The following is a 9,026-nucleotide window of genomic DNA, read 5'->3' on the forward strand; positions in this document are numbered from 1 at the left end:
CTCATGACATGAAATGCAGCTCAAAGTGCTTTACAGAGAAATGGAGAAAGAAAAGCAAGGCATAAAACATTAACATAATAGCAGTAATGTAATACAGTGAGGACATGAATAATAATAATGATATATGTCTGTCTGTCTGCCTGTCTGTCTGCCTGCCTCTCTGCCTGTCTGCCTGTCTGTCTGCCTGCCTGTCTGTCTGTCTGTCTGTCTGTCTCTCTGTCTGCCTGCCTGCCTGCCTGCCTGCCTGCCTGCCTGCCTGCCTGCGCTGAGCTCAGGTCAGTGTCTTTATTCAGGCATATATATATTCAAGCAACCAGTGTTTATTTCGTCGACTAAAACTATGACTATACCTTTTTTCACCGACAAAAACTAAATGGAAACTAAATGAAAACTACAAGCTCACAAGCTGCGACGCGTTGTGAGCTTGTAGATCAGACGCGTTGTGAGCTTGTAGATCAGACGCGTTGTGAGCTTGTAGATCAGACGCGTTGTGAGCTTGTAGATCAGACGCGTTGTGAGCTTGTAGATCAGACGCGTTGTGAGCTTGTAGATCAGACGCGTTGTGAGCTTGTAGATCAGACGCGTTGTGAGCTTGTAGATCAGACGCGTTGTGAGCTTGTAGATCAGACGCGTTGTGAGCTTGTAGATCAGACGCGTTGTGAGCTTGTAGATCAGACGCGTTGTGAGCTTGTAGATCAGACGCGTTGTGAGCTTGTAGATCAGACGCGTTGTGAGCTTGTAGATCAGCTATTTTTCAGCAAGTGTAAATTCAGCCATTACGACACCGTCAAGGCCCGCCGAAACACATTTCAGTCGACTAAATCAACCGTAGATTTAAAACTAAAACTAGACTAACACTAAAACATTCCATGTGACAAGAATGTGACTAAAACTAAAATGTAATTTTGCTGCCATGGTACAATGGAGGGGGAACGCCCTCATTTTCAATGTAGCCGAATACAGAACACGAATCAACAATAGCCTATAATAATAAAAGTCGGCAATTTACAACTGAAATCTTAAATAATACGAATCAGAAAACATATCATACCAAAACTAAAGAACTACCAGCAATACGCCAGATATATAATTAATGATTACAATTACAATGTTGAGCCAAAGTCCTGGGAATAATTCCCCTGACTCGTCCCAGAGGGAAGGCAGTGAAGGTGATTTTTAAGGACTTCTGGATCTCATTCCAAACAGGGTGCATACTTAGGTTAGACTAGTCATTGGTTAGACATGGGTTAAGGTTATAGGTTTAGGTGTGCTGCCCCGTGGGAGGTTAGGTTTAGACTAGTCATTGGTTAGACATGGGTTAAGGTTATAGGTTTAGGTGTGCTGCCCCGTGGGAGGTTAGGTTTAGACTAGTCATTGGTTAGACATGGGTTAAGGTTATAGGTTTAGGTGTGCTGCCCCGTGGGAGGTTAGGTTTAGACTAGTCATTGGTTAGACATGGGTTAAGGTTAGGTTTAGGTGTGCTGCCCCGTGGGAGGTTAGGTTTAGACTAGTCATTGGTTAGACATGGGTTACGGTTAGGTTTAGGTGTGCTGCCCCGTGGGAGGTTAGGTTTAGACTAGTCATTGGTTAGACATGGGTTAAGGTTATAGGTTTAGTTGCGCTGCCCCCGTGGGAGGTTAGGTTTAGACTAGTCATTGGTTAGACATGGGTTACGGTTAGGTTTAGGTGTGCTGCCCCGTGGGAGGTTAGGTTTAGACTAGTCATTGGTTAGACATGGGTTAAGGTTATAGGTTTAGTTGCGCTGCCCCCGTGGGAGGTTAGGTTTAGACTAGTCATTGGTTAGACATGGGTTACGGTTAGGTTTAGGTGTGCTGCCCCGTGGGAGGTTAGGTTTAGACTAGTCATTGGTTAGACATGGGTTAAGGTTAGGTTTAGGTGTGCTGCCCCGTGGGAGGTTAGGTTTAGACTAGTCATTGGTTAGACATGGGTTAAGGTTAGGTTTAGGTGTGCTGCCCCGTGGGAGGTTAGGTTTAGACTAGTCATTGGTTAGACATGGGTTAAGGTTATAGGTTTAGGTGTGCTGCCCCGTGGGAGGTTAGGTTTAGACTAGTCATTGGTTAGACATGGGTTACGGTTAGGTTTAGGTGTGCTGCCCCGTGGGAGGTTAGGTTTAGACTGTCATTGGTTAGACATGGGTTAAGGTTATAGGTTTAGGTGCGCTGCCCCGTGGGAGGTTAGGTTTAGACTAGTCATTGGTTAGACATGGGTTAAGGTTACAGGTTTAGGTGTGCTGCCCCGTGGGAGGTTAGGTTTAGACTAGTCATTGGTTAGACATGGGTTACGGTTATAGGTTTAGGTGTGCTGCCCTGTGGGAGGTTAGGTTTAGACTAGTCATTGGTTAGACATGGGTTAAGGTTATAGGTTTAGGTGTGCTGCCCGTGGGAGGTTAGGTTTAGACTAGTCATTGGTTAGACATGGGTTAAGGTTATAGGTTTAGGTGTGCTGCCCCGTGGGAGGTTAGGTTTAGACTAGTCATTGGTTAGACATGGGTTAAGGTTATAGGTTTAGGTGTGCTGCCCCGTGGGAGGTTAGGTTTAGACTAGTCATTGGTTAGACATGGGTTAAGGTTAGGTTTAGGTGTGCTGCCCGTGGGAGGTTAGGTTTAGACTAGTCATTGGTTAGACATGGGTTACGGTTAGGTTTAGGTGTGCTGCCCCGTGGGGAGGTTAGGTTTAGACTAGTCATTGGTTAGACATGGGTTAAGGTTATAGGTTTAGTTGCGCTGCCCCCGTGGGAGGTTAGGTTTAGACTAGTCATTGGTTAGACATGGGTTACGGTTAGGTTTAGGTGTGCTGCCCCGTGGGAGGTTAGGTTTAGACTAGTCATTGGTTAGACATGGGTTAAGGTTATAGGTTTAGTTGCGCTGCCCCGTGGGAGGTTAGGTTTAGACTAGTCATTGGTTAGACATGGGTTACGGTTAGGTTTAGGTTGTGCTGCCCCGTGGGAGGTTAGGTTTAGACTAGTCATTGGTTAGACATGGGTTAAGGTTAGGTTTAGGTGTGCTGCCCCGTGGGAGGTTAGGTTTAGACTAGTCATTGGTTAGACATGGGTTAAGGTTAGGTTTAGGTGTGCTGCCCCGTGGGAGGTTAGGTTTAGACTAGTCATTGGTTAGACATGGGTTAAGGTTATAGTTTAGGTGTGCTGCCCCGTGGGAGGTTAGGTTTAGACTAGTCATTGGTTAGACATGGGTTACGGTTAGGTTTAGGTGTGCTGCCCCGTGGGAGGTTAGGTTTAGACTTGTCATTGGTTAGACATGGGTTAAGGTTATAGGTTTAGGTGCGCTGCCCCGTGGGAGGTTAGGTTTAGACTAGTCATTGGTTAGACATGGTTTAAGGTTACAGGTTTAGGTGTGCTGCCCCGTGGGAGGTTAGGTTTAGACTAGTCATTGGTTAGACATGGGTTACGGTTATAGGTTTAGGTGTGCTGCCCTGTGGGAGGTTAGGTTTAGACTAGTCATTGGTTAGACATGGGTTAAGGTTATAGGTTTAGGTGTGCTGCCCCGTGGGAGGTTAGGTTTAGACTAGTCATTGGTTAGACATGGGTTAGGTTATAGGTTTAGGTGTGCTGCCCCGTGGGAGGTTAGGTTTAGACTAGTCATTGGTTAGACATGGGTTAAGGTTATAGGTTTAGGTGTGCTGCCCCGTGGGAGGTTAGGTTAGACTAGTCATTGGTTAGACATGGGTTAAGGTTATAGGTTTAGGTGCGCTGCCCGTGGGAGGTTAGGTTAGACTAGTCATTGGTTAGACATGGTTAAGGTTATAGGTTTAGGTGTGCTGCCCCGTGGGAGGTTAGGTTAGACTAGTCATTGGTTAGACATGGGTTAAGGTTATAGGTTTAGGTGTGCTGCCCCGTGGGAGGTTAGGTTTAGACTAGTCATTGGTTAGACATGGGTTAAGGTTACAGGTTTAGGTGTGCTGCCTCGTGGGAGGTTAGGCCTAGGGTGAGGGTTTGAGATAGGTTGTAGTTGAAGGACTAATGACTGGTCTAACCAACGACTAGTCTAAACCAAGTACTGTCTAACAGAGGAATTCTGCTTTATAGCTTTGTGTTAGCGAATGGAAGCAACGAATGGAAGCTGGTGACTCATAGTCAGACGATGACTACGATACTAGCTTGGTCTTTTCTCTGGATGGTCCGGGAGGTCGTGGGAGCAACGAGGTCGGCCCGGGGGCACGCAGAGGTCGGTGAATTCTCCTTGAGGAAGAAGGGGAGGAGAGGAGGGGGAGGGGGAGGAGGGAGGAGGAGGAGGAGGAGGAGGGAGGAGGAGGAGAGGAGGAGGAGGAGGAGAGGGAGGAGGAGGAGGAGGAGGAGGAGGAGGAGGGGGGGGAGGAGAGGGAGGAGGAGGGGGGGAGGAGGAGAGGAGGAGGAGGAGAGGAGGAGGAGGAGGAGGAGGAGGAGGGGAGGAGAGGGAGGAGGAGGAGAGGGGAGGGGGAGGAGAGGGAGGAGAGGAGGAGGAGGAGGGGGAGGAGGAGGGGGGGAGGAGGAGGAGGGGGGGAGGAGGGGGAGGAGGAGAGGAGGGGGAGGAGGAGGAGGAGGAGGTGGAGGTGGAGGAGGAGGTGGAGGTGGAGGGGAGGAGAGGAGGAGGAGAGGGAGGAGGAGGAGAGGGGGAGGAGGAGAGGAGGAGGAGGAGGGGGGGAGGAGGAGGGGGAGGAGGGGGAGGAGGAGGAGGAGGGGGAGGAGGAGGAGGAGGAGGTGGAGGTGGAGGGGAGGAGAGGAGGAGGAGGAGGAGGAGAGGAGGAGGGAGGAGGGGGAGGGGTGGGAGGAGGAGGAGGAGGGGAGGGGGAGGAGGAGGAGAGGGGGAGGAGGAGAGGAGGAGGAGGAGGAGGAGGGGTTGGAGGGGTGGGGAAACAACACAAAATGACTGAGTCTTCTGTCAGGGTGACTGAGGCTCGCGAGGCTGACAGACAAAGATGCTACTGACAGACTGACAGCAGACTGACCGCATTAAACGTCTCGGACGGGAAGGCGTGGTCCAAGCGTTATGTTGTACTTCATAGCTGTTGATGGCAGATCTTATAGCAGATCTACAAGCTCGTAGCGCGGCACTCGGTGCCGCGCTACGAGCTGATTCTGTTCTTTCAGAGCGAACGTTTTTTTTTTTAACTCAAATCTTTGCTTCTTCATCAAAAAATCATGAAAACGTGGCGCAAATCTTTGAATGTATATTCTTTCCGCACTAACGTTTTTAACTCAAATCTTTGCTTCTGGGGGGTCCCTGGAATGGGGGTCGGCGGCCAATTACATATAGTTTCTGGGGGTCCTTGACATGAAATAGTTTGAGAACGACTGATATAGAAACATGAGGTTTTTCAGAAAACTGTCATGATTTAGAAGATATTCGTAGAATTGTCCTCAGGTCTTAATAGGTTAAAACAAGCCCAGGAATCTGAAGTGAAGGAGAGCCCTGTTCACACACACACACACACACACACACACACACACACACACACGGAAGCCCTGTCCTGTTCTGTTCAGCTAATTCGATTTGAAGCGACGATCTCAAAATTACATCCACGAGGTGCGGCAGCGCGTGTGTGTGTGTGTGTGTGTGTGTGTGTGTGTGTGTGTGTGTGTGTGTGTGTGTGTGTGTGTGTGTGTGTGTGTGTGTGTGTGTGTGTGTGTGTGTGACACACACAGTGACACAAAGCGTCTTCTGTCTCGGCCAATTAGAAAAGCACCACTTATACAATTTTCCGGGTCAAATTGAAATATGGATAGTGTGTGTAAGGCAGACGCATTTCTCAAAAAAGCCAATTACATATTTTCATGAAGAAAGAATAAAGGCCGAAGATTCAGTCATTCAACTTTTCCAAGTCAAACATCATCATCGTGATAAGCTCGTTGTGGCGCGGCGCGTGTCGTGGCGCGCTGCGCCGGTCGGATCGCCAGGAAATGGAACGAAGATAAAGAGTTATGTGTCCTTTTTCTGAAACTATAGTGAAATGGAACTGCACTCTGTCGAGTGCATACTGGCATACAAGCAGAGCGCGCAAGTGCTTTCAACCGCTGTAAACTGTCAAATCTCAGTGTCTCTGTGAAGGAACGTTTGAAATGTTCTAATTATTAGGTGTAAAAGACATATCGTCATTACGTCACCATCGAAAACCAATTACACTCTGTCATTGGGTCCTTTAATCAACATCTTTATTACGTCATCATTGAGAGCTAGTTATACATACTTTACTATGGACAGTATATGTAATTAGTAAGTTGATTAGCGGTATACTGTGGTTACTTTGCGCCGTACGCAGTCCCAGCCGTCCCGCCACTTTTGATGCGGTATGCACCGTCCCAGCAAACTGTGCCTGATACGGCAGTGGTGCCAGATTACATACATAAAATGGTAAATGGTGCATTTATTATAGCGCCTTTATCCAAGGCGCTTTACATAGATTGTGCATTACATTCACCCATTCACACACCGATGGCAAGCGGAAACCATGCAAGGCACCAACCAGCACATCAGGAGCAATTAGGGGTTCAGTGTCTTGCTCAAGGACACTTCGACAGTAACTCTGGGGGAGCCCACAGGGTTCGAACTGGCAACCTTGCGGTTCCCATCCAGGTCACTCTGCCCCTGAGCCACCGCCGCCGCATACATACATGTATACATACAGTAGGAGCATTACCTTTAATCCTCCCGACACTAAAACATATCGTCATTACGTCACCATCGAAAACCGATTACACTCTGGCATTGGGTCCTTTAATAATCCACATATTTCTTACGTCATCATTGAGAGCTAGTCATACATATACACACCATGTCATCTGGTGCCAGCAAATCAGGCACAATTTGCTATTTTATTTTACAGATTATATATATATATATAGTATATGTATGACTAGCTCTCAATGATGACGTAAGACATATGGTCATGTATGTAATCTGGTCCCAGCAAATCAGGCACAAATTTGCTGTTTTATTTGCATACGCATCAAAAGTGGCGGGTTGGCTGGGACGGTGCATACGAGCCGGGCCAAACTATTACTCGCACGCTCTGCTTGCGCAAGTAAATACGCACATCACTTCGTGGAGGAGGTGCTGGGTTCAAAAAGTAACGTAATTATGCTCCAAAAGATACATTTATTGGACGTACGTTTCGAGCCAATTATGGCTCTTCATCTGGTGAAACTCAAGATATGAGTGTTCCAGCCACTTAAATATAGACGCCCACGGGTCACGTTAGTCAGTGGGTGGAACCAACACAACATGGTCGTCAAATCAATCAATGAAATATCATTAACCCATTCTGACCTGAGATCAGATTCACACGAGGTTTCCACTGGACACACAATTCAATTCAAAGGGCAAAACATATACGTTTACATTGCAAAGCAGAAAAAACAATACAACAATACAGCAATACAATCAAAACAAAAATTATGTACACTGGTCTGATTATAACCCATTCTGACCTGAGATCAGATTAAAAAAAATGTCAGTCGTTCTTCGATTTTTTCAAAAATAGCAGACCTACAAGCTCGTAGCGCGCCACTCGGTGGCGCGCTATGAGCTTGTAGATCTGCTATTTTTCAATAGCTAAAGCATAAAATTATGCTAACACCAGAATGGGTTCCCGTTCAGAATGGGTTAAATACAGTGTTACACATTTCTCAAATCCACAACAGTGGAATAATAAGCAAAAGGACATCATGATTATATAATAGAATCTACGACAGTGATTCACATAATCAGGTATTAATACTTATAGGCAACGATTCAAATAATATACAGTATATACAATAAAGAAATTACAGAAAAGTGGATGATGCGGGGAAGTCCTCGTTCATTCCCCTTTGGGGACATTTGTATTTAAAGTGTAAAATCCACTAAACTGCCTCCCCCTGGCCAGCCGGGGCGCCTGATGGAGGGGAAAGGAACTGGTTGGAATAACGTGTTCCTTCCACGCGCTACGTCCAACCAGGGAAACTCCCCCCTGTCAGGTGTAAAGGAGCAACTTGGACACTCAGGCATGAAGGAAGCATGAGTTCAAGTCCGTTGCTCTCCCCTTGTCCCCCATATATGGGGACTAGGTTGGTCTCTCCCTTGTCCCCCATATATGGGGACTAGGTTGCTCTCCCCTTGTCCCCCATATATGGGGACTAGGTTGGTGGAGGGTGTGTAGAGCCCAGGATCACATTAGATGATTGACACGGGTGAAAAATGGGTTACAAAATCGTGGGATAAAAAAATAAATAAAATAAATAAATAAAGTGTAAAATCCAAAAGGATTCATACGTTGTAACAATAATCTAATCTCGCCTGCCTGGGGCATTTCACAATGTTCAATCCCTCGATGTCTCAGAGTGGCCACAGTGGGTTTAGCGGACAGAACATGCATTGCAACCAAAGGGGCTTTTCAACCGGGCTTTTCAACCGGGTTTTTCGGATCTGGGTTTGCGGATGCTGCTTCTAATTGGTTTATTGATCCACACTGAGTTTAATCCATGTAGAGCTGCAGGACGATTCTACTAATGCCTTCTAAATCTAAATACAGTTTTAAAGACAAGTTAAAGACAGTTTTCTGAAAAAACCTTTGTGTTTCTGTATGTCAGTCGTTCTCAAACATTTTTCATGTCAAGCACCCCCAGAATTATATGTAATTGGCCGCCGACCCCCATCTGAAAATATGTTGTTCCAGAGACCCCCCCCCCCCCCAGAAGCAAATATATGAGTTTAAAACGTTCGCTCTGAAAGAATATATATTCAAAGATTTGCGCCACATTTTCATGATTATTATTATTTTTTTAATAGCAGATCTACAAGCTCGTAGCACGGCACTCGGTGCCGCGCTACGAGCTTGTAGATCTGCTATTTTCTTTTTCAATGGTTAGTATAACATAATGCTTAAAACAGCAACAGGGGTTCCCGCCCAGAATGGGTTAACTTATATATATGTTTGATATCCTTTAGTCAGAGAGTCTGTTGTCCAGTAAAGCTTGTATAGATCTGCTATTCTTTTCGATAGTTAACCCATTTCTGAACGGGAACCCATTCTGGT

Source organism: Protomyctophum bolini, assembly GCF_963924005.1.
Source record: "Protomyctophum bolini genome assembly, chromosome: 4".
NCBI classification, from domain to species: domain Eukaryota; kingdom Metazoa; phylum Chordata; class Actinopteri; order Myctophiformes; family Myctophidae; genus Protomyctophum; species Protomyctophum bolini.